Source organism: Heterocephalus glaber, unplaced genomic scaffold, assembly GCF_053883595.1.
Source record: "Heterocephalus glaber isolate CG9 unplaced genomic scaffold, H.glaber_assembly_v1.0 deba00001472, whole genome shotgun sequence".
Taxonomy (NCBI): Eukaryota; Metazoa; Chordata; class Mammalia; order Rodentia; family Bathyergidae; genus Heterocephalus; species Heterocephalus glaber.
The window spans coordinates 30,615,300-30,638,953 of NW_028258315.1; the positions used below are offsets into that span (position 1 = coordinate 30,615,300).

The window sequence follows — 23,654 nt, forward strand, 5'->3', positions numbered from 1 at the left end:
TGGGATTCTACAATAGTAAAACAACTATGGGAAACTATGGAGAAGCCTCAAAAATCTAAAAATAGAGATGCCATTTGATCTAACCATAACTCTCCTTAATATAGTCCCTAAAGAATTAAAGACATCCTACTATAATGATACATTCATACCCATGTTTTTAGAAACATAATTCACAATAGCCCATCTCTGGAAACAGCCTAGGTGCCTATCAACAGATGAAATGGATATAGAAAATGTGATATATACATATACACAAAGGAATACTATTCAGCCACAAAGAATGAAATCATGTCATCTGCAAGAAAATGGGGGGAGGGAGCTTGAGACCATCAACTTGAATGAAGTAAGCCAGACTCAGAAAGTTAAATGCTGCATTCTTTCTCTTATATGAGAAACTTAAAATATAAATGAATGAATGAATGAATGAATGGATAAAATAAAGAAGAAATAAAAGGAAACTAGAAGACAGACTCTTTGAGATAGGGAAGGGAATAAAGGGAGGGGGGAGAAAAGGCAGCAGGGGGAAAGGAGTTGAAAATGAGCATGTTATATGCATGTACAAATTTCCCCAAACACCTCTATTCTTTAATATAAACATGCACAAATAATGATTTTTAAAAATATATACAGTGGACCCCTGAGTTACGACTAGCCTGACATACAAGCAACTTGGGTAACAACTAGAATTTTAGTTTTAACTTATGAACAAGGTCTTGAGTTACGACCTGAATGCTGGCCACTTGTGATTCCAGATGGTCTCACATACAGATTTAACTCTTAAAGAGTTCTAGAAGGAACATTACAACATCCTTTCCTGTGTGGGGTTAATTGAGAAATCCTGGGTCAATGTGTTTCTAAGGACACTGAGATCTGCCTGTATACAGCAGAGAGACTTTGAAGGCTGTGTAGGGGAGACTAAGCCTTCAATTGACCAACCTGAGTTATAACCAGCCTTTGGGAAGAAATTGAGTTCATAAGTCAAGGGTCCACTGTACCCAGAACATCTCAGGGCAATATTGTGGGATTAGAGAAAATAATCTCAGGCTGATTCACTCCATTCATGCCCCTCTAGATTGCTAATTAATTAATTCATTCTCAACTTCTACAACCCTTTTCCAATGTAGCTCCTCTGACTACCTACCACTGGTGTGACCAAACATCTCTATCTGCCTAAGAAAGTACTGGTTTATGCCTGCTCTCCCAGAGTAACTATTAATGACATACTTTTCATCAAATTAGCAACTGTTTGGCCAATAAATTACAAGATTGTCCTTCCTTCCCACCCCTCCTTTCTGATTTTTCACACACAACTATGTAACCCCTCCTTGCTCCCTGGATTTTATATTCCCTACCTTTTGGAATCCTAGCTCTGTTGCTAAGAAGCTTCCCTATATCCCCGCCTCCACACAGGAAGATCGCCTCACCTTCTCTTCTTAATAAATCACTATATCACTCAGGCTCCAGGTAAGGAAGGCAAGTCAGTATTCTCTGGTTTCCCAAGGTGACTTGTGAATCATTAGTACTCAGTTTTAAGGTGTATCAATGTTTAAAGCTGTCATCTACTGACCTCTGAGTCCTTCATTTACTATAAACTTTGTTATATGACTATTTTTCTCCCACACAAGAGTCGATATTGTGGGGGTTTTATTATATATAGGAATGATTAATCCCCAACACACTAGACTTAAAACACTTTGCCTTCCTCTTTTTCACTATTTTGTAAAAGGCCGACATTGGGGTTTTTTTTTGGGGGGGTTCCCCATTAAGTGTATTGGTACATTTTAGGTATAAAATACAGTTACACTCATCATTGGGATCTTGTACCTTTACATGATGTATCTTGGTTCTTATTTTTTCCCCATTCCCCTGCCTTCCCTTCACCCCCTCCACCCTTCCCTATTTGCGAAAACTTTGTTTCTATTTTTTTCCTTTTCTCATATTTTTTCTTTTCCCTTCTTTCCTTTCCCCTACCCTTCCCAATTCCGCTACTCCTTTAGACCTTTTCTTCTTATTACACAATATCAATTATACATTTTTAAAATTACAATATCAAGATCTAGGAGACATTACCACAGATTTTACAGAATTTAAAAGGATATAGAAAGCATATCACAAAAATCTTTTTTGAAATAAATTTGACAACTTCTAAGAAGTACCTTGGAAGACAAATTAATGAAAATAACTCTGGGGGAAATACAGAATTTGAATAGCACCTATTAAAGAAAGTATATCCCTAACTTGAAAACCTACCTATATGACAACAACAGGCTCATATACATTTTAACTGATAAATTATATCAAACATTTAAAGCAGAAAAAAAGAAGGAACACTTCTTCCCTCATTTTAGAAAATCATCATTGTGCTAATACTAAAACTGGATAAAGATAATAGAAGAAAAAAGTATGAACAGAGATAGAAATTTGTTTAACAAAACAAACTATTAGAAGTCAGATCTGGCAGTATGTAGAAAGTGGTTTTATTATAGGGATGGCAGTGTTGGTTCAGCATTGGAAGATCCACCCCCAAAAGTCATCATTTTAACAGAAAAAGCCATATGATCCTGTCAGTAGTTGCAGAAAAAGTATTGGACTAAATTCTACAGCTGTTCATGGTAAAAGCTACCAGGAGGCTAGAAGTAGAACAGAACCTTCTCAACAGATCAAAGACATGTACTCCATACTTCCAGCAAAAACATCTTATATGAATGAGAAGATACAATGCTTTCTCCCTAAGGTGGGGAACAAGGACAGATAGGCGTACTCTTCATCTGCCCATTAAACTTTGAAACATAGGTCTAAAGCAAAATAGTCTGGCAATAAAATGACACAACTAGGATAGGATTGGCACAGCAGAAGCAAAATCTTTATATGTAGATGAAATGATCATCTACAGAGAAAATACTAAGAAATCTCTAGGAGCCCCTAGAACTTGTATTTGAATTTAGCAGGATTAGAAAACACAAGGTATATATAAAAATTCAGGTCTATTTGTACTTGCTAAAAATGAAGAATTGGATACTGAAATTTGAAAGTTATGTAGACATACAAAGAACCTAGAAAAGTAAAAAGAAAAAGAAAAAAAAAGTGTTGGATGACATTTAGTACCTAATTTTTTTTTTAGTACCTAATTTTAAGACTTCTTCTAAAGCTACAGTAATCAAGGCAGTGTTGGTATAAGAAAAGACATATAGGGCCGGGAATTTAGCTCAGTGGTGTCGCTGCCTGCCTCGCAAGCGCAAGGACCCGAGTTTGATCCCTAGTACCAAAAATAAAATTTAAAAAAAAAAAAGACATATAGATCATTGGAATAAAACAGAGAAACTAGAAATAAAACCACACATATATGGTCCACTGAGTTTTGAAAGATTATTTAACATTAACATTTTATAGAACATAAACTCAATTCAAGAGCAAAGGAAAAGATAGTGTTTTCAGCAAATGGTACTACAACACCTGGTATCAGTATGTAAAAAATTAACCTTAATCCTTTATTTCCATACATAAAAATAACCTGAAAGGCTCTATGAACCTAAATATGAAAGACTAAAACTATAAAACTTTAAGAAGAAATTATAAGGGAAAATGTTTATGAATTTAGGATAGGCAAGAATTTCCTAGGATATAAAAAACATGATGCATAAAAGAAAAAAATTGATAAATGAGATTCCATCAAAATTTAGAACTTTAAATGACATCGCTAAGAAAATGAAAAGTAGTCCTTAAACAGACCGTATTTGTAATACATATAACCTATGACCAGAATATGTAAAGATCTCTTACAGCTCATTAATAGACAACCCAATTAAAAAGTAGACACAAGAACATGATAAATAGCCAGTACCGCACAAGGAAAGGTGTGCAACACTAGAATCTGAAAAATACTAATCAGTACAATAACAAGATCATATTATACACTCATTAAGGAGATGAAGTTAAAAGTTTTAAAAGAACAAATGTCACCTTAGGTGTGAACCAGTTAGAACTTTCTAATACTGCTAATGTGAATGTAAAATGATAAAACCATTTTGGAAAACAATTTAGAAATATCTTGTATTACTGTTAAGAACCAACAGTTCTGCTCTTAAGTTTTTACTTAAGAAGAATGAAAACACATGTTCACAATAGATTTGTACAAACAAGTTGACCCTGCCTTATCTGAAATTCTTGGGACCAGAGGGTTTCAGATTTTTGTTTGAAATCCACTTGATCTGCAAAAAGGATAGCTACTTCTGCTTTTTTTTTTTTCGGGTTCCTGTCACATGGAGTATTGTTTTCCACTCTACCTTTCAGACTATGAGTTTCTTTTTTAACTAAACGTGTTTCTTATATGCAGTATATTGTTGGATCTTGCTTCTTGACCCATTCTGCCAGTCTATTTCTTTTGATTGGTGAATTGAGACCATTAACATTGATGGTTATAACTGATACATATTGACTTATCATCGTCACGACTTTTCTGTTTGTTGGATTCTCCCCCTTTGCATTTAATTTCTTGTCACACCAGATGGATTCATTCACTGGGCTTCCTGTGATCCTCGTTGTCTTTTCCTAGGATAGTGTCTAAAATTTTTTGGAGTGCTGGTTTGGTATTTATGAAGTTCCCAAGGTGCTCTTTGTCATAAAAGTATCTCATTTCTCCATCAATTTTGAAAGATAATTTTGCAGGGAACAACAACCTGGATTGGAGGCTGTTTTCTTTCAGGGCTTGAAATACATCACTCCAAGCTCTTCTTGCCTTGAGGGTTTGCATTGAGAAGTCTGCTGTGATTCTGATGGGCTTTCATTTGTATGTGATTTGTTTCTTTTCTCTGTTTGTAGAACTTTGTTCCTCTGTTGGGTTTCTGGAATCTTAACAATTATATGCCTATGTGTAGATTTTTTTTGATCAAGGCTATTTGGAGTCCTATATGCCCCACTTATCTGTATGGAAAATTCTTTTCCCCTGCTCGGGATGTTTTCTGCCATCACTTCTGTGAACAGTTTTTTTATGTCATCTGCACGCTCTCTTGTTTCTTCATTGACTCCGATCAGTCTTAGGTTATTCTTCTTTGCATCATCTAGCAGCTGCTGGATTGATTTCTCATGGTCCCTTACAATTTTAAAGCAATTTTGTTTTTCCTGGTCACTACTTGCAATCTTATCTTCTATATCTGAAATTCTGTCCTCACATTGGCTCATTCTGCTGCATAGACTTTCAATGGAGTTTTTAATCTCCTGGAAATCTGTTTGCTTCTGTTTTATGGATTCCATTAGTTTCCTATGTTGTGATTCCATCATGTTCCTCAGCTCCTCTCTAGATTTATTAATCGTGTCTTGCACTATGAGCACAATCTCTGCTGTTATCTGAGAAATTATTTCTGATTTCATTTTTTCCAGATCCTCTTTTGTTGACAATTCAGGGAGTCCAGGTGGTTGAGTATCAGAGTGTTCCATCTCATTTCCCTTTGGGGTTGCTGTAGGTGATCTGGAAGTCTGGTTTTGAGACTTGTTTACATGTCTTCTCATTTCGACGGAGGGCAGGGGGAGGGTGCTGCTGGCGCCTGCCCGGCTCACCTCCTCTGTGCTGGCGGGGGTGGTATGGGAGCCCAGAAGCCTCCTCTTGTGTGCTGGGAGCGGGTCACATCCTGTGTGCTGATGGGGGTGGTACCATGGCCAGGAATCCTCATCTTGTGGGCTGGGAGCAGCTCACCTTCTCTGTGCTGGTGGGGGTGGTATGGCCACCTGGAAGCCTCCTCTTGTGCGCTGGGAGCAGCTCACCTCCTCTGTGCTGGCGGGGGTGGTAGGGCGGCCCAGAAGCCTCCTCTTGTGCGCTGGGAGTGGCTCACCTCCTGTGTGCTGGCGGGGGTGGTATGGTGGCCTGGAAGCCTCCTCTTGTGCACTGGGAAAGGCTCACCTCCTGTGTACTCCAGCGTTGGTTCAGTAGTTAGCTAAAAGAACTCTAGAACTAGAAAGACTCAGGTACTTTCTAGTTCTGTGTTTTGGAGAAAATTATTTAACCTCACTGAGCCCCAGTTTCCTTATCTGTAATATACTGATATTAATATGTTCCTTATAGCATTATTGTGAACATAATAACCTTCAGAAAGCATTTAGTGTTGTGACTAGTACACAGAGTCAATAGCAGATTTTCTTAATAGTATTATTGTTGTAATTAGCATCATTAACATGGGCTACCCATTATTATAAATTACACTTTAGCCCTTATCACTTGGCCCTGCTCCAATTCTAGAATCTTAAATTTAGGATTCTCATATCACACAGCCTATTTTTCCATCTCTAGTAGTCTATTATTGACATTAATCATGCCCCTTACTCAGATGCTTTACCTTCTTCATTCTCCACATATATCAACTCCAATGGACTTGTCTTTTCTTCCTTTATCAAGTAGGATACCCATGGTTTAGCCCTTCAGTTAGCCATCTCATTACCACTCTCAATTCCTTAGTTTCACACCACCCTTAAATTCTCCATCACATCTTTTCTTCTTACCCCCACCCATGTTCAGTCTATTTGCTTTCTGCAGTATTACATACAAGTAGCTTGTGGAGAAAACTGCTTAACTATTCTGACTTGTTTCTGTACACTTGTGATTTCAAGCTTTGGAAGGGTATTCATCACTGTTCAGTAATTAGGTCACTTGTCCCTGGTTAAGTACCCTTCCCAATCATAAAGGTAACTTTTTTTTTCCCCCAAGCATATTCAAAACCACATTCTCCCTCTCAATCTCAGCAGATAACTTTGCTTCATAGAGAAGAGATGCCATCCTAAATACTTGATTCTACCTACTCCCTATTTTCTCTCTTAATAGGAAGGTGCATTACTGTTCTTCAGAGTAATCCTTTCACCTAATGGTCTATTACTTTTTTTCTCTAGTGACTTTAATTTTCTTCTTCAGTGGTCCCTTTTGCTCAATACATGAAAGCAGCCCTGACTTCTCTTAAGGAAAACTAAACCTCCACCAATCACATCTCCTTGTTCAAACTTCCCCCTACTGTCCTCCCTTCATTTCCAAAATATCTGAAAAACAAAGATGTTTTTATCTGGCTAAGGCTTTTTTTTTTTTTTTTTTAATACAATCCTATCCACTTTGGTTTCAACAAAAGAAATAAAACAGCTAATTCCATCAAACTGAGGAAAACCAATGAATTTCACATCTCCAAATCTACTGTTCCACCAGTATTTTGAAAATTAAGAACAATTACCAACATCACTATTCACTCAATTACACAATCTAGAATCAAAGCCTGCTTTGATTTCTCCTTCTCCTTTACCCATATCTAAGTAAGCCCTTTCTAAAATCTGCCACATCTACACCTTTGTGCCTTCTTCCTAAGGCTGCTACTGTTGCGGTTTCCTTGTTTTACACTAATTCACAGGGCTTTTTTAAGGGTTAAATGAAGCAACATATAGAAGTGTATTCTGTAAATTGTGTAGTGCACTACAGAGATTATCATACAGAGATTACTCTATCTTTGGCAAAGTGAGCATGGGGTCATCTTAAGATGACTTATTCTTTAAAAATGAATTAAATGTCCTAGTAATCACTGCTTTCTACTCACAAATTATGAAGCATTTGGCAATCTAGTCTATTATTTTTCTAGAACTCAGTGTTAAAATGTTTCAAAGTACAGGTTCTCAGCTTCACCTACCCTTTCGAAATTTTTCAGTAAAATATGCATTTCTTCAAGTTTCTAGCAAAAATCTCTTTTAGACAGGTTTTTAATTCACAGCAAAATCTAGTGGAAAGTAGTTCCCAATACCTCCCCCACAAGCCTCTTCAGATATGGGCATCCCACATTAGAGATACATTTGTCACAATATTCCTATATTCCTTTATCAGTCATTCCGATCCCAAATTCATAGTTTATACAAGGCTCACTTTTCCTGTGTACATTCTATAAGTTTTAACAAATGCATAGAGACATGTATCCACTACTGTAGTATTTTTTCAAAATAGTCTCACTGCCCTAAAATCCTCTGTGCCTCTCTCTGCTCATTCATCCCTCTCCCTTCAACCCCCAGTAAACACTGACTTTTTTACTGTCTTCACGGTTTTGCCTTTTCCAGAATGTATTTAAGATTGTTTCACATATTTTCATGGTAGAGCTACTTTTAAATAACATTTTATTAAGATATAATTGACATGTAACAATCTGCTCATATTTAAAGTGTGTAATTTTATAAGTTTAAACATATGTTTACACCCAAGAAATGCACAATGTCATTATCAAGACAATGAGAATATTTATTGGTTCCTGAACTTTCCTGGTACACCATTATAATCCCTCCTTGTCTTTTCTCCCCATACCCAGGCCACCACTGATATGCTTTCTGCCACTATAGATTAGTATTCATTTTCTAGAATTTACAGATGGAATGATATAGTACGTACTACTTTTTTTCTTTTTGTTCTTGTTTTTTTCATGAAGTGTAATTATTTTGAGATTTATCCATCTTGTTGCTTAATATATATAGTGCATCCTTTTTGACTGATGAGTAGTAATCCACTATATGAACATCTCTTTACCTTTTCAAGATTAGTGGTAGCAGTTTTAAACATTTCTAAGTATGTGTAGAATTCTACCCTACTATTGATCTCTCTCTTCCACTTATTTAACATAGCTAGAAGTTCTCATTTCCTCATCTATTTTGGGTTTCAATTACAAAGAATCACATTTAGATGGAACAATAACTAGCTTCTTGAAAATTTGATTCCTTTCTTGATTAATTAAAATGACTGATAGGGCCGGGGATTTAGCTCAGTGGTTTCACCGCCTGCTGCACAAGTACAAGGACCCTAGTTCAATCCCCCATACAAAAAAAAAAGAAAAAATTTCCAAATGTATCAGACCTCTTTCAGTTAGTATAAACAAGGCCAGGGGAGTTAAGAGGTACAAAAACAAACACTGGCGAGAAGCAGCAGTGAAAGTAAGTAATATCAGAGAGGATACAGCATTGACTTCAAGATCAGTTTATACAAAAATATACTGATTCACATATAAATTGCACATTATTTGACATTTTATTATGTAATCCACTGTTCCACCTATCCAGGCTTCCACTCAGGGTTGCCTTCAAATCTGCAGGATTTATGGCAAATGTATTACATCTAATTAAACTGAGCTTAATACTTTTTATTATCCTGCAAATAAAGATGGCATCTCCTACATCCGCAAAAAAGATCTGAGCTTAATATTTTTTATTTTCCTGTAAATAAAGATAGCATCTCCTAAAAAAGATCAGCATATAATCAGTTATTAATCTCACATATTTTTATATATTTTCAGAATATACAATGAAAATCCATTTAAAATTATTAGTTTGGGGCCAGGGATTTAGCTCAGTGGTTCTGGCACTGGCCGTGCAAGCACAAGTTACCAAGTTCAATCACCAAGTACAAAAAAAATAATAATAATAAAATAAATAAAATTATTAGTTTATTAATTTATTTTCTGGCTCTTACTGTGAGGGGCAAACCTTCAATTACAGGAGGTTTTTTTGTGTTTTTTTTTTTTTTCTTTTTTGAGACAGGCTCAAATTCACTATGTAGCCCAGGCTGGCCTCAAACTCAGAAATCCTCCTGCATCAGCCTCCCAAGTGCTGGGATCACAGGTGTGGGTCACCACATTCAGTCTATTTCAAGCCAACATTAATGAAACGGAAGAATTAGGATAACCCCTGAAAATAGTACTGACTTATTAGTAAAGTATTAAAAATTCAGGTCATTTCCATTGAAATTTCACAAATGGCCAAGTGAAAGCACATTTGACAATAGTTCTAGGGCTTAAAATTTTTTTTAACTTAAGCCAGGTGTCTAAAGATAATTCAGAAAATGATTGGCCAAATGAAGGTGTTCAAGTTAAATACTGCAACAGACAAAAGAGATATGCTAAAATACTGGATTATATGGCTTTCTCTACAACAGAAACTAGCAAATACATAGCCTGAGTTCAAGCAAACAAAAACAAAACTACATTAGGGAAAAGAATTACTAGGTTGGTTCAAGAGCTAAAAAGAAAAAGCATAAAACAACATAATAGCTGGTACTTTATAAGTAAAAATATCCAGCCCTAGACTAATCAAGGTACTGTAACATAAGAAGAGTCTACAAAGTCCCTAGAGTTTACCTCTAGTAATCTCCATTTAGAAGTCTAATTTTATTGTCTTGTAACTTCCCCACCAAACCTACTCTTCTCATAAACCTCATCTCAGCATGCAACAACCCTATCTTTCAGAGCTAAAGAAAAAAATTTTTAATGTCCTTTACATGTCTACCCTCAATTTATGCAGAAATCAACAAGGCTACCATGTCCACTCTGATCCAAGCTACATTGTCTCTGGCCTGGATTGTGGCAAAGTCCCAGACTAAAATCACTGTACCTGATACTGCCCTACCCTTCCCCTAAAACAAGGTCTCTTCTCCATCTAAACACCAGTGATCCTTTTAAAAAGTGATTCTGGGTCCAGGGATTTAGCTCAGTGGTTCTGCTGCTTGCCTTGTAAGCTCAAGGACCCGAATTCGATCCTGATACCAAAAAAAAGTGATTCTGCTTATATCCTTTATTACTCAAAAGTGATGACTCTCCTTCTACAAAGACTTACAGTAGGGCCTTACACAATTCAGTCTCCTACCCCACTAACCTGCTTAGAGTTTTCCCTACAACTATTACTCTCTACTCATTCCACCACCACCAAACTATCCTCCCTGCTCTCCTCAAACATGCCCAGTGCCTTCCTGTCTGAGGGCTTCTGCCAAGTGTCTTAACTTCTGTTGCACAACCTCCCCCCAGAGAGGTGCATGGATCACCCCTCACTTCCTTCAGACTTGGCTCAAATTATCATTTTTCTCCAGGAGGCCTTTCATGCCTACCTCTAATTAAAATTCTGACTGCCAGTCCCTGTCTTTCCACTTCCCTGGTTTTTCTCAATAGTCCTTAACACCCTCTGACAGCCCACATTTTATGGTTATTATTTTAAGTCCCCCACTAGAATATAAGCTCCATGAAGAAGGGATATTTATCTGTTTAGAGAAGTGTCTGCCAGCCGGGATCCCAGCACTCTGGGAGGCTGAGGCAGGAGGACTGTGAAGGCACTGGGTTAAATCCTCAGTATCAAAAAAAAAAAGAAAAAGTGTCTGGGTGCTCAATAAGTTATTTACTAAATGCACATATGATATATAAAATTTTATAGTTTACAAAGTATTTTCATTTAAATTAAAGTAACTCATTTATTCTTTGTATCCTCTCTTCAAATTTTCCCATCTTTGCAGTACCAATATGGATAATAGCAAAAGCAAGTTGCTAACTACGGAGTATTTACAAGGTTCTTTTAAACAGATAACCGATATTAATTAACCACACTTATAAAAGGAAAGCCGAGAGTCAATATCTTTACTTAGGATAAGGTTTCTGGGTGCAGAACTTTAAAGTAATAAAGGGGAAGAGCCAACTATCAAGAAGAAAAGCTCAATTCAGTTTGTTCCATCAATCAGTTAAGCCGTAGAGAAAAGGCGAGCTGATTTCGATCTTCAAGGAAACACTGACTTGAATTCAATACGAGCGTATTCAACACACAAGATTCAAATCCTTTCAAATTTTCTATCTGCTTAAAACAAACCCTAACAACTACCCAGTGCTGTCACTGGGTGCATAGGGATAAGGAAGCGTTTCTTCAAGCCTCTAAGCTCATGCCCTCCACAAGGAGTCACCGCTTGCCTCCACAGTGGCATCGGGATCTGGTCGGGTCAGCCCAGCAGGGATCTTGGCCGGTCAGCTCAGCCCAGCAGAGGCGAACGGACACCTATCTGATGCCTAGGACCCCAGAATGTCTCCGGGGACTCCTGGGGAGAGGGACTGTCGTCTAGGGGCACAGGGCCCCCCTCCCCCGACACAGGATGTCACAGGCAGGGGAGGCGGGGACCGAGATGCCCGGGGGACGACAGGTGGGCGAGCACCACGGCCAAGGACGAAAGGCGTCCGCGGGGTGGCGGCGTGGACCCCGTCACCTCCCGCTGTCGCCAGTCGGGGCGGGCCTGAGGACCGGGTAAAACACACAACAGGGGCACTGGCCCGGTGCCGCAGCCTCCGGAGAAGTAAAGTTAGGGTCCGGGGCCGCGCAGTTGCCGCCACGGTCCGCAGGGCTCGCTGAGCTCCCCACCCCGCTTGGCGCTGTCACCGGCGGCAACGCCGCCTGGATGATCCTGGAGCCTTGAGGCCGGGTCAGCTCACGGGCCGAGTCCCTCAGTACCCTCGGCTCCGCGGCGGCGACCTCCTCCGCCTTCCTCCCAGGCCATACCGGGGTCCCGACTCCCAGCCCTCCGCAGTGTTGTCGGCGCCCAGCTGCCGCCTTTACCTTCTCTGTGGCCGCCGCGCGCTCTCTCACCAGGAGAATCCCGTGTTGCGGCCGCTGCCGCCGCCGTGCTCTCCCCACCCCCGCCCCCTCAGGTAACCCAGGAAACCAGGAACACCACCCCTTCCTCCCCCTTCGCGGACCCAGGCCCTCCCGTCTGCGCGTGCGCCCCAGGTCCCGCCTAGTGTGTCCCGAGCCCCGGCCCTCTTGAGAGGGCTGCGCCCTGGCCGCCGACGTGACGTACGGTGCTGCGGGGCCAATGGAAAGGATGGGTCCTCCCGGCGACCCGGCCCTTCCCCTGTTCGGGCTCGGCTGGAGCCCAGGGAACAAACTTGCTGGAGCAGCGTGGGCACATGCGCAGTATCCGCTTCCTCCTTCCAGTTGGTGGTGGTACTGAGGATTAGAGCAGAAGAGATACGAAAAGGCAGGCAGGTTGTCCTCCTCGGGCCTAGAAAGCTCATGTGGTCAGGGTTACCTTGGGCTTCTTTCAAAAACTGTATAAAGAGGTTTGCAGAGCCACAGCATTAGTTCAGTGTGGAGATGTATTTGCAACCTCAGCCCTATACATGCACATTTGTAAACAGTGGACCCTGTGACTTAGGCTCTGGAACCTTCTCCCTGGCCTTCCTGTTCTTACTTTCTTGTAAAGTCCAGTTTTCGCAAATAAGTCCGTATAGCAAGATACCCCCCCCATCAAATCAGAATGGTCTCACTCTCTGCCTTTTGTATCTGATCATGATGGCCTGCCTTCAGAAGAAATTCCGTAGATTGGTTCAGCCAGAATCCGCCCAAATTGATATCCCTCTTACCTCCTGTTCCTTAACTATGAATCCCCACTAACCCTAGTGTATTCAAAACGGAGCCCAGTTCTGCACTGGAGTCTCTCCTGATGAATAGTCAGTCCTGAATAAAATGTGTGTTCACCAAATAGGACTTAAAATATACCAGTCTTTTCAGAGCGTGGGAATCACAAGTTAAATACAAGTATATTTCAGCTGCATCACAGACTAAGGGCCCAGTGTGGGCCAGACAGACTGCTCCCATAAGCTGTTTGCCATTTCAGGGGCCACCTTCCTCACCTTCCAGTCACTGTGACAGTCCTTGCAGAGTGTCAAAGAAACTGAGTAAGACCCTGGACTATAAAGATACAGTGTGTATTGTTCAGTAGTTTTCAAATCCCACCAAACAATGTAATCTATAAGCAAATAGTCTGTACGTTGATAGGAATTGATATATAATCAACAATGCCAGTAACTTTTTGCAGAGGTATCAAGAAATGAAAATAATTCAGGTTGCTGCCTGCCCCGCAGGCGCAAGGACCCGAGTTCGATCACCGGTACCAAAAAAAAAATTCAGGATATTAAGTCCAAAGGCTACATACCGAGTGCAAATTCCTCATCTCCCATCTGAACCAGTAAGAAGAAAACTAAAGAGTTGCCCATTGATATAGTTTATAGCAGCTCTCTGAGAAAATTTCCCTCTTTAAATAGCTCCCCTCTAACTCTGATGTTTAACCAGTAGCAGTTCATATTTTTAGACAAAGCTTACCCACTTCCTCTGCCAGCAGTCGTTAAAATACAAAACTTCCAGCAATGAGCAACATAACAAAGTGTCTAACAAGTTAGTGAAAGATTTGTCTCAGGGGAATAGGTACATATTTAACAAAGGTATAATGAGCATCTACGATGTGCTTGGTACTGTCTCAGGTATTGGAGATAATTTTCCTGTCTCTAAACTCAAAGAGGATGAGGAAGCCAAACTGAATCTACTCTTAATTAAACCACAACTTTCACCCTCTAATCCTAAAAAGTCTTTTTTAATGAACAAAAGAAGTTACAGAAATGCCAAGTAACAAATTATTTTGTTTCCCTTGAATGGAAGGTAATAGATGTTCATGACTTCAGTAAAGCAAAAAGAATGAGACACTTTATGTGCTGTTGTGCACATTTGGCCCTCAAAGTATTTTTACTCATAAAAGGTAAAATCACTTGTGTCTGCTCTTTTCTCTGTGGATCTGAGTCATAAAGCATTTTAACAAAGATACTATACTATTGATTTTGCTCCAATATTTTAGAACATTAATATGATGTATACATATTAGATAAAATTTAGTTTAAAATGGCCGGGAATTTAGTTCAGCGGTTCCGACACCTGCCTCACAAACGCAAGGTCCCAAGTTTGATCCGCAATACCAAAAACAAAAAAGAATTTAGTTTAAAAGATTTCAAAGCAACAAATTTGTTAATTTATTAATTTGTTAATGAATTAACAAGGTGTAATTAAAAATAGTCAAAGGAAGAAAAATAAAGAAAAAGTAATAAATTTATTTTTAGAAGCCCTAATTATGTATATATGACATACTAGAAAGTTTTTAAAATTTTTATTGGTACATTTAAGATATTCATAATGATAACATTCATCATAGGGAATTTGTACATGTACATGATATATATTGCTTCTTTTTTCCCCATTCCCCTATCCTCCCTTAGACCCTTCCTTCTCTTTAGTTACAAAAGCTTTGTTTCCATTTCTCCTTCTATTCCCTTTTTTCCTTATCCCTTCTTTCCCTCTCCCCCATCCCTTGTTCCCTTTCTCATTTGAACATTTTCTTCCCATTTTCCAATATCTATTATATATTTGATCCTTATTTACACCATACTAGAAAGTTTTTTTGTTTTTTGTTTTTTCTCGGGTCCTTGCACTTGCGAGGCAGGCGGCAGAACCACTGAGCTAAATCCCCAGCCCCTAGAAAGTTTTAAAATGATAAATTCTCCAGATTATTTGACTCTAACATTAAACTCTATAATGAGATTATAACATCAGTGTTTAAAAGTATGCAGTAAATGTAAACGTGCACAATTTCATGTTTATTCCCTAAAATGCATTTTTTAAAAATTTAATGACTAAATGGATATGTAAATCAGATCAAAACCCAGCAATGGCTTCTCATTTCACTTAGGTAAAAGCCAAAAGTCCTTATAATGATCTTGAGTTCAAAAACCTACACCACCACCTCATCTCTTCTTACTTTCCCATTACTGCAGACATAATGGCCTCCAAACTGTTAAACCAGACAGGTTCTGCCAGGCAGTTCCCTTCTTTAAAGTCTCTGCACCCCTTGGTCCCTCTGTGCAAAGTGCATTTTTTCCAGATAGATGTCCAGAGGGTAACTCCCTTATCCTCTTGTCTTTGCTCTGATTATACCTCTCAATGAGTTTTACCCTCAATACTAGCCTTCGACCTAGGCAAGAAGGGCCTCTGTCTTGGGATCCTACACTTGCATTTCTCTCATAACACAAATGCCTCCTACAATAACCTTACTAAGAAACAAATAAGTTATCTGTCACTTGGGCTCTGGTACTGAGTCAGCGTTAGTGTAAACTGTAACTTTAAACATTGTCTCTTTCATATCACCTATCAGTTTCTAACAAACTATATAATTTACCTATTTATTATGCTTATTTTTATTGTCACCCATGTTTAGACTGTAGGACCCACCCAGGCAGCAATCTTTGTTCTATTTATAATGTACCCCAAGAGCCAGAACAGTGCCTGACAGTAGGCACTCAGCAAACGCTTTAAGAAAATTTTGTTTAAAAGTCAAATAAATATCCAAAGAGTAAGTTAATTATAATTTTGAGCTGCGATTGTATAGCTTATGCCTAATGCAATGCACTGGGACAGAAATGGGATTGTGAAGTAGTTAAAGAACACTACTTCTGCAATGCCTATAACTTGTATCATGGTCAAAATTATACAAATGACTAAATTTATACATTTAACTAAAGACCATATACTTGCTATATTAAAAAATTATGGACAAATATTTAGTTTGGGAGTGCTCTACTTAATTAGGTTGTATAATAGACCTTTTAAAAATGTGTTTTTTTAACAAGAACCTTGAAACTTCATTGAAGTGGTTAATTCATAATTAATGTCTCCATTAAGCTGGTAATAACATCTGCTCCTTTTTGCAAAATTTACCAGATTAGATTTTAATAAAAGTATTTTTAGGTAATTTTCCTACCTAAATCACTGATAGTATTTTAAATTTCCCAAAGTATTTACATTTTACTCAAGAATTCATATGTTATTGCAGTAAATGAAGAATTGTAAACTTCAAAAAAATTTTATGATATGACCTTTTCAGCCAGCTAGAAGTGTTTAAAAAAACCCCAGATTTCCCAATTTGATGTGAAAATCTCATGCTGAGTGTGTGTCAGTGTTCTACATATTTTCCTATGTAGGAAAGATTCCACTGTGGGCAAGAGTGTCATTAATCCTCATAAAAGTTTTTTTTTTCTTTTTAAAATTCTGACCTGTTTTTCTACTTACCATAGGAAATATAATGCTATAGTAATAAAGTCAAATATTAGACAAATACACAGCATAGAAAATGAAATGTACTGTGATCTCATCCCAATGATAATCACTAGTAATTGATATACATGCCTATAGATGTTTTAGTTCAAAACACACAGTTATTGTTCTTGTTCTAACTGTCACTGTCACTGTAACTGAGGAAAGAGAGACTTAGGTCTATTATTGAACGTAATTCTTAGCCAAGTGATTTACTTAGCACTTCATATTTGAATAGCAATATTTGTCTATCTTAATTTCCCGTATAGTCCCATGGCCAACAAGTTTCTGATTAACTTTCAGCTGTAACCTACATGGGCTGTTTATTTTGGAAGAGCAAATTAAATCTACCCCCATGCAATAGGTAGGCTAAAAAGTAAAAGGAAGTTAAGAAACATTAGCATTAATAGTGCAAGTTTTCTGTTCATTCCTATTTATAAAGCTTCAAGCCCAGGTGGTCTGAGAAGATGAAAGATTATAAGGACTCTCTAAAGTTCATGGTAGCTCATTCAGAAGGAAATTTTTAAAAACTCAGTCCAGTAATCAGCAAATTCACAGAACAGAACATTACCTGACCAGTTCAAAGCGGGAGTTGGGTAGGGCTAGGCAAGGGCTAGCAACTCAAGGTAAGAAACATGTATATATTTCACTGCCTATTCAAAAAAAAAACCTGTTTCAAAAAGACTCTTAATAGGTACACTTTCTCTATTATTTTATACACACCACAATTTTGGACCATTTAAAAAACTGTTCCTAAACACCTACACAGAATGCACTAATAAGATTCCAAGGTTGATCCATTATTTTAGTCTTTGTTCAGTCACTGTAGAGTCTTTATTCAGTCTCTAGTACTTTAATGGACTGGGCTCCACAGGTAGTTGAAAGACATTACAGGTCTGCTGGGACTCCAGGGGAGGGCACAAGAGTCATAGCAGTAACGTGTAGGATTGTCTGGAGCACCATGAAAGGATTGCAAGCCCATCTCAGGTCAAAAAAGGCTTCTTGGAGCTGGGGATAAATATCCATGCCTATAATCCCAGCACTCTGGGAGGCTGAGGCAAGAGAATCACAGCTTCCATACTAGCCTGGGAAACCTAGTGATTTAGAGAAATCTGATCCTATAAAATAAAATAAAAACCAAAGGATTGGGATATATCTCAGTGAGAAGGCCCTGTGTGCAATCCCCACTACCAAAAAAAAAAGGCTTTTTGGAAAGGCGGACTCTAAACTTGACACTTAAAAGCTAAGGAGGCTTTGGACAGACCAGTTTTTTCTAAATGCTTTTAGTGCCTCCAGTCTAGGATAACATTTTAAACATAAGATCAATGTAGTGAGTTTTCCACCAGAGACTGTCCTTTATTTTGAAAATAGGCCCTTTCTGCTTATTTTAGAATTTCAGTAATCTTTTATAATATGGAAATAACAGTTTGGTAGGTCTTTGCAGTCTTTTCTTGACCAATCAGTTGGCAATAATAAAGAGTTGGCAAGCTGATTGTTCCCTGAAAAGGTTTGTGTGCTGATTGGTTAGTGTTGTCAGTATGGTTGTTTTGTGTGTGTGTGTGTGTGTGTGTGCGCGCGTGAGAGAGACAGAGACAGAGACAGAGAGAGACAGAGAGAGAGAGAGACAGAGAGAGAGAGAGAGAGAGAGAGAGAGAGAGAGAGAGAGAGATCCATACAATCCAAGTGCCCAGAAACCACTGGCAGCTTGGCCAGTTCAAGCAGGAAGGGTGTTGTAAGCCCAGGCTACTCCTGGGCCAGCTAGATCTCAGTGCTACTTGGGGCTTGTGAGAAACAGTCTCAAGCCACACCCTTGACTCACTGAGTCAGACTTGGCATTTGAATAAGATCCCTGGATTATTTCTGTGCACATTAAGTTTAAGAAGCTCTATTCTAGGAAAGGGATCAGCATGTGTGAAGACCAATGGGAAAGACCATGGTGGTTTGAAGATCCTTTGAGAAGTAGAAAGGGTCAAAGCAAGGTTCCAGGCAATGGGCCAGAGGTGCTGGGAAGGCAAGGAGGAGATTGGGTGAGGATGATTCGTATTTTCGGTCTCAACTGTGGCTGGGTAGTGATTGCCCCATATGTCATCCTGCTCATTTTAAACTAAATCATGATCCATATTGCTAAAATGTCTGATCACTTATTGAAGAACCTCTGAGCATAATTTAAACTGATAAGGAACACAGATCTTGGGCCTATTGTGTGGCTATTAGTAGGATGCTGATTAAGCCTTTCGAAACTATAACAACAGGTCACACTGTGGGCTGGTGGAGAGTCTTTTAATGAGGAGCAGACACCAATGAATAAAATTCTACCCAGAGCCAGGATGGTGCTACGTCACACTGATAGGAGTCATCCTGTCCCACACAACTACTTTGATGTCTCAGTCTTCATCCTACACCTGCATGAGATTTGCACTGAATGATCAAAAGGCAGTCTTGCTCTTTTGTTATAAATTAGGATTTAAATTAAAATATGCATTTTTCTGGGCCAGGGATTTAGCTCAGTGTTGGCGTACCCATCTCTTAAGTGCAAGGTCCTGAGTTGGATGCCCAGTACTGAAAAAAAAGAAAAATACATGTTTTCTTTCTTATCTACTAAAAGGGAAAGAATATCTCAAGTAACTGAGATAATCAAATTGTCTTTCCTAGTTCCCTTATTGCCTACAGTATCACTATTGTTGTTTTTTAAAAAATTATTTCTCTTCTCAAATTCACTTTGAGTTTACTAAGGTGTAGTGACTATGTTTTGGCTGTTTGTGTTCCCAAGTGCCTGACATAGCAGCTGCTCAGTAATTTTGGTTGGAAAACCAACTGCCAAAATATAAAATAAAGAAAACAGTCATGGGCTGTTGCCAGATTCTAGAAATCAGAGGAAAACAGTTGACTCTGATAAGATAAATGAAAGCATACTTATAAATTGTAAACCACCTTAAATAAGCTAGGCATTTAGAAATGTCTGGCCCTATTGGATAATAAAACCTGGATTTTTATCTGTATTTTTTAAAAGCTCATCATGTACCTTCATATGTGAAATGATGATGATGATGATAGCTCTGCTGCTGTTTGTGTTATTCAAACTATCAAGTTCCTTCTCCAGATAGTAAAAGCATCAGCCAGGAACCCAAGGTCCCCAAATCAAAGCAATAGATGACCAGGAAATGTACTGTAAGGCACCATCGCAGGACCTTTACCCCCACCAAGATAACCTCTCCTCACTTGTTTCCTGTGGGATCTATAGCATCATTTCTGCAACTCAGCTGCTGACCAATAATAAGGTCTAATAGGAGAGCAAGGGTTTCCTGATGAGTTGCAGAGCAGCATTTGATGGCTGCTCTGCCTCTGCTAATTGTTGGAAACCTGGCTTTTAACCCTGGGCTTGCCATCTGCCACACCAGATGCAGGCAGTCCAGGAAATGAGGTCTTCACATTCAGCTACTAGATGAGCAGCCTATCCACCCACAGCTGCCCCTTACTAGAGAAGTGATATGAGAACAGTCATCATTGGGGAGAACTCATTTTCAGGTAAGGAGTTGGGGGGGATCTTAAAATCTGATCAATTTAAGGCAGACACACAGTAGATGTCCAATAGTAAGACCAGTCCTTGGACACTAAGGACTAGTTTAGCCAAAGGAGGATGATATGCAGGAGTGGTTGAGTGTCAACAGTATTTACCTCCAGCTCTGCCAAGTGGCACAGGTGCCACTTGTGTTTCTTACTGGTAGCTCCCTGGCCAGATGCCCAAGAAAATACTTGTGGATGACAACACTTGAAGGAAAACAGAACAGGAAAAAACATCTCCCTCCAAGCAGATAGTCCTCTTAACACCATCCATTATACTCATTATCTCCCCTCTAATTAGAAATGCCAACTTTATTGCATATTCAATTCCTTCCTATTTTGCAGGCTGTTTCTGAGCTCTCTAGAATAGAAAAATATAGATCCAAAAACTAATAGCCCTGAAAATGGATCTGAATTTTTCAGAAGCAACTGCTGTCTCATTTTCCTTAGGTTTAACTGCTACTATACACACTGTACTGTGCCTTCTGCCTCTCATATTTCTGTATGATCAGTGATGGCTCCTGAATTCTCTAATTGTTTCAAACATGTTTTCTTTTTATTAACTACTTCATTTTCAGAGAGTAAACAGAGTAATGAAGGAGGGAAAATATATCCCATTCAATATTACTTTATCAGTCTATTTGAAAAAAATTGGTAGGCTTGCCTTACACTGCCTTCGCTGGTGAAGAATCAATAACATGGACATCTTAAAACATGAAAGACAGGAATGTAGGCTGTAAGATCTAAAAGTTGATGGGTCAGTTCTTCTAAGGCAAAGAAGCTAGGTTGATTTATTACTCCGTAAAAGTGTCATGCTTTGGCACCAACATCATAATAATGACTATACTCACATCCTTGCCACACCTAATACACCCAGCAAGCCGGAAGGAATCATGAGAAGTAGGTTAGAGTATTTATGCTAATACTCTAACCGATACTGCCTGGATGGGATGCACACACTATGTAGGACTTACCACCTATTTTTGCTGAAAGCTTTTTTCTACTCCTAGTTCAGGGCTTTCTTTGTGCCTATTCCTTATTCATAGAAAAATGTCTCCACAACTGGTATGTTTTTTAATTCTACCAGCACCTTTCTTGGAATTCCTGGAATTCCACTTCTTTCTCGATGTTTTTTCTAATCCCATGATAAAGTATTGTTGCACTTTGTCCTTTAAGGAATTTCACTTAGCCTCCTCTGACAGAGGACCATGAGTACAACTTGCTGCCTTACAGATATGCTAAAAGTATCCCTGCACCACACAGAGTGCTGGTAATTATGCTAATGCAGATGATACCCTTTTTTGGGGTTACCAGAATGCTTCCATTTGGATTCTTTATTATCATGAATGTGAAAGGGCATTTTTATTTTACTGATGATGAAATTAGAATTAAGTAACTTACTGTAAGAAATGAGCAGGGTAGGGCTAGTACTGGGGTTTCCTGACTCCAACTTCCTAAGCAGATCACAACAAAGTGATAACTACAAAACTTACTAACTAGATTTCTCAAAAGAATTTTCTTCTTAGAAGTATTTTTTCAGTATCTAATTTTATTTATTTAAAAAAAATTTTTTTTTAGTACTGGAGATTGAACTTGGGACCTTTCGCTTGCAAGGCAGGCAGCAGAACCACTGAGCTAAATCCCTGGCCCATGTATCTAATTTTAGATTGCAAGTGTTATTAGCACAGTCACGTTTCAACCAGTATGCAACTTCTGTGGAAAACATACTTTTACTGCAAGGAAGAGTCAAACATCCTTGACATAGTCCTTTGTTATGCTTTAATTATCTAAAATTACTCCAAGGGAATTCATGTAAGGCTATATTACCACACTGAAGATGCACATTTAATGTGCATAATTACTTTTGAGAGAAAAGAATAGGAGTTAGAATTATCTTATGATCCAGCAATTCCACTTCTGGGTAGGTAACAAAATATGTGAACATGGGGTTTTGACAAGATATCTAAGTACCCATGTTCATACAGCATTATTCACAATAATCAAAGGTGAAGCAGCCCATGTGTCCACCAATGAGTGAATGGATAAAGAAAATGAGGTCTATCCATAGAAGGGAATATTATTCAGCCTTAAAAAGAAAGAAAATTCTGACACAGACTATAAAGAGATGAACCTTAAGGACACTATGCTAAGTGAAACAAGCCAGTCACAAAAGGACAAGTACTGTATGATTCTGCTTATATGAGGTATCTAGTGTAGTCAAATTCATAGAGACAGAAAGTAGAAGAGGGGTTTCCAGGAACTAATGAAAAAGAACAGTGAGGAGTCAGTGTTTAATGGGGACAGAGTTTCAGCTGAAGAAGATAAAAAATATTCTAGAAATGAATAATGGTGGTGGTTGTACCAAAATACATGAATGTATTTAATACCACTATGTTTAAAATTGAAAATGGTTAAAATGGAAAATTTTATGTTATGTAGACTTAATCACACACAAGAATAGAAAGCAGAACAATGAACCCTGCTGTGGAGAGGGGATGGGAAAAACTTCACAGAAGAGGTGGCTTTGTCTTGAAAGATGAGGAAGGGCTTGGCAGGCAGGGCAAGAAGAAGAGATAGTCCAGTCTGAGGGAAGAGTATAAGGAAGTAAATAGGCCATTCTAAGGTCACATTAAGGAATGACAAATAATGAATGTGACTCTAGCACTGGGTACTCACAGAAGTTTGGATTTTGCTCTATAGGGACTAGGAAGGCATTAGAGTCCTTAAACTGGAGAGATGATGTAGCCTTCATTTTAGATAGATCATCTTGGTAGTTGAGTGAAGAGTGAATGGGAGGGAAAAGGTAGCACAGGCAGTGACAATAGTAGAGAGACTCCTGCATTTGTCCCAGAAAGGCGCTGAGGGCCCAAGCTGAAAGGATGTGGGTATGAGAGGAGTGATTAGGAGGATGGAGGAACCCAATGAAAGTGGAGAGTAGGCAGGCCTGCAGAGCAGCAGAAAGCTCCATCCTGCTGGTGTGCTTCCCAGAGGATGGAGTTGTCTTTTAATTCATTCTTCATACTCCAGCTAGGCTGACCCACCCACATCTTGAGGTCTCCAAGTTCACAGAACAATTGCTCAAGACCCCTCACAACCTCGACCCTTCAAGGTTTATTCTCAGCTCTCCATGGCCAACCTCTGACTTCTAGACTGTCCTCAGCCCCTCCCAATCAGACATGCACTCTGTGTCCTTCTAGCTTTCCCTTGAATTTCATGCTTAGTCTTTCCCTTCCCCTACTCCTCCAGCCATGCGATTTCTTAGCTATCCTTTTGTACTTTTCCATTTCAATCTGTGCTGCCTCCCTCTCCCTTCTACACCAGTCTCTAGTGTCCAAAATGAGGAGGTACAGGAGGGCTTCAGATATCCTTAGCAGAGATCAAAAGTG

General features: G+C 39.0%; 1 protein-coding gene across 5 annotated transcripts in view; it reads right to left on the reverse strand.

Moving 5' to 3' along the window:
* Positions 1–23,654, reverse strand: part of Lyst (lysosomal trafficking regulator) — a 286,606-nt gene that overhangs the window by 206,955 nt on the left and 55,997 nt on the right. Inside the window, exon 1 of one of the 5 annotated variants that reach the window (XM_087181910.1) lies at positions 12,352–12,502. The exons of 3 other annotated variants lie outside the window; for them this stretch is intronic. The gene's annotated coding sequence lies outside the window, so the exon portion shown is untranslated. Of the gene's footprint in view, positions 1–12,351; positions 12,503–23,654 lie in introns of those variants that run through there. One more of the 5 variants, XM_087181911.1, reaches the window with a different exon arrangement.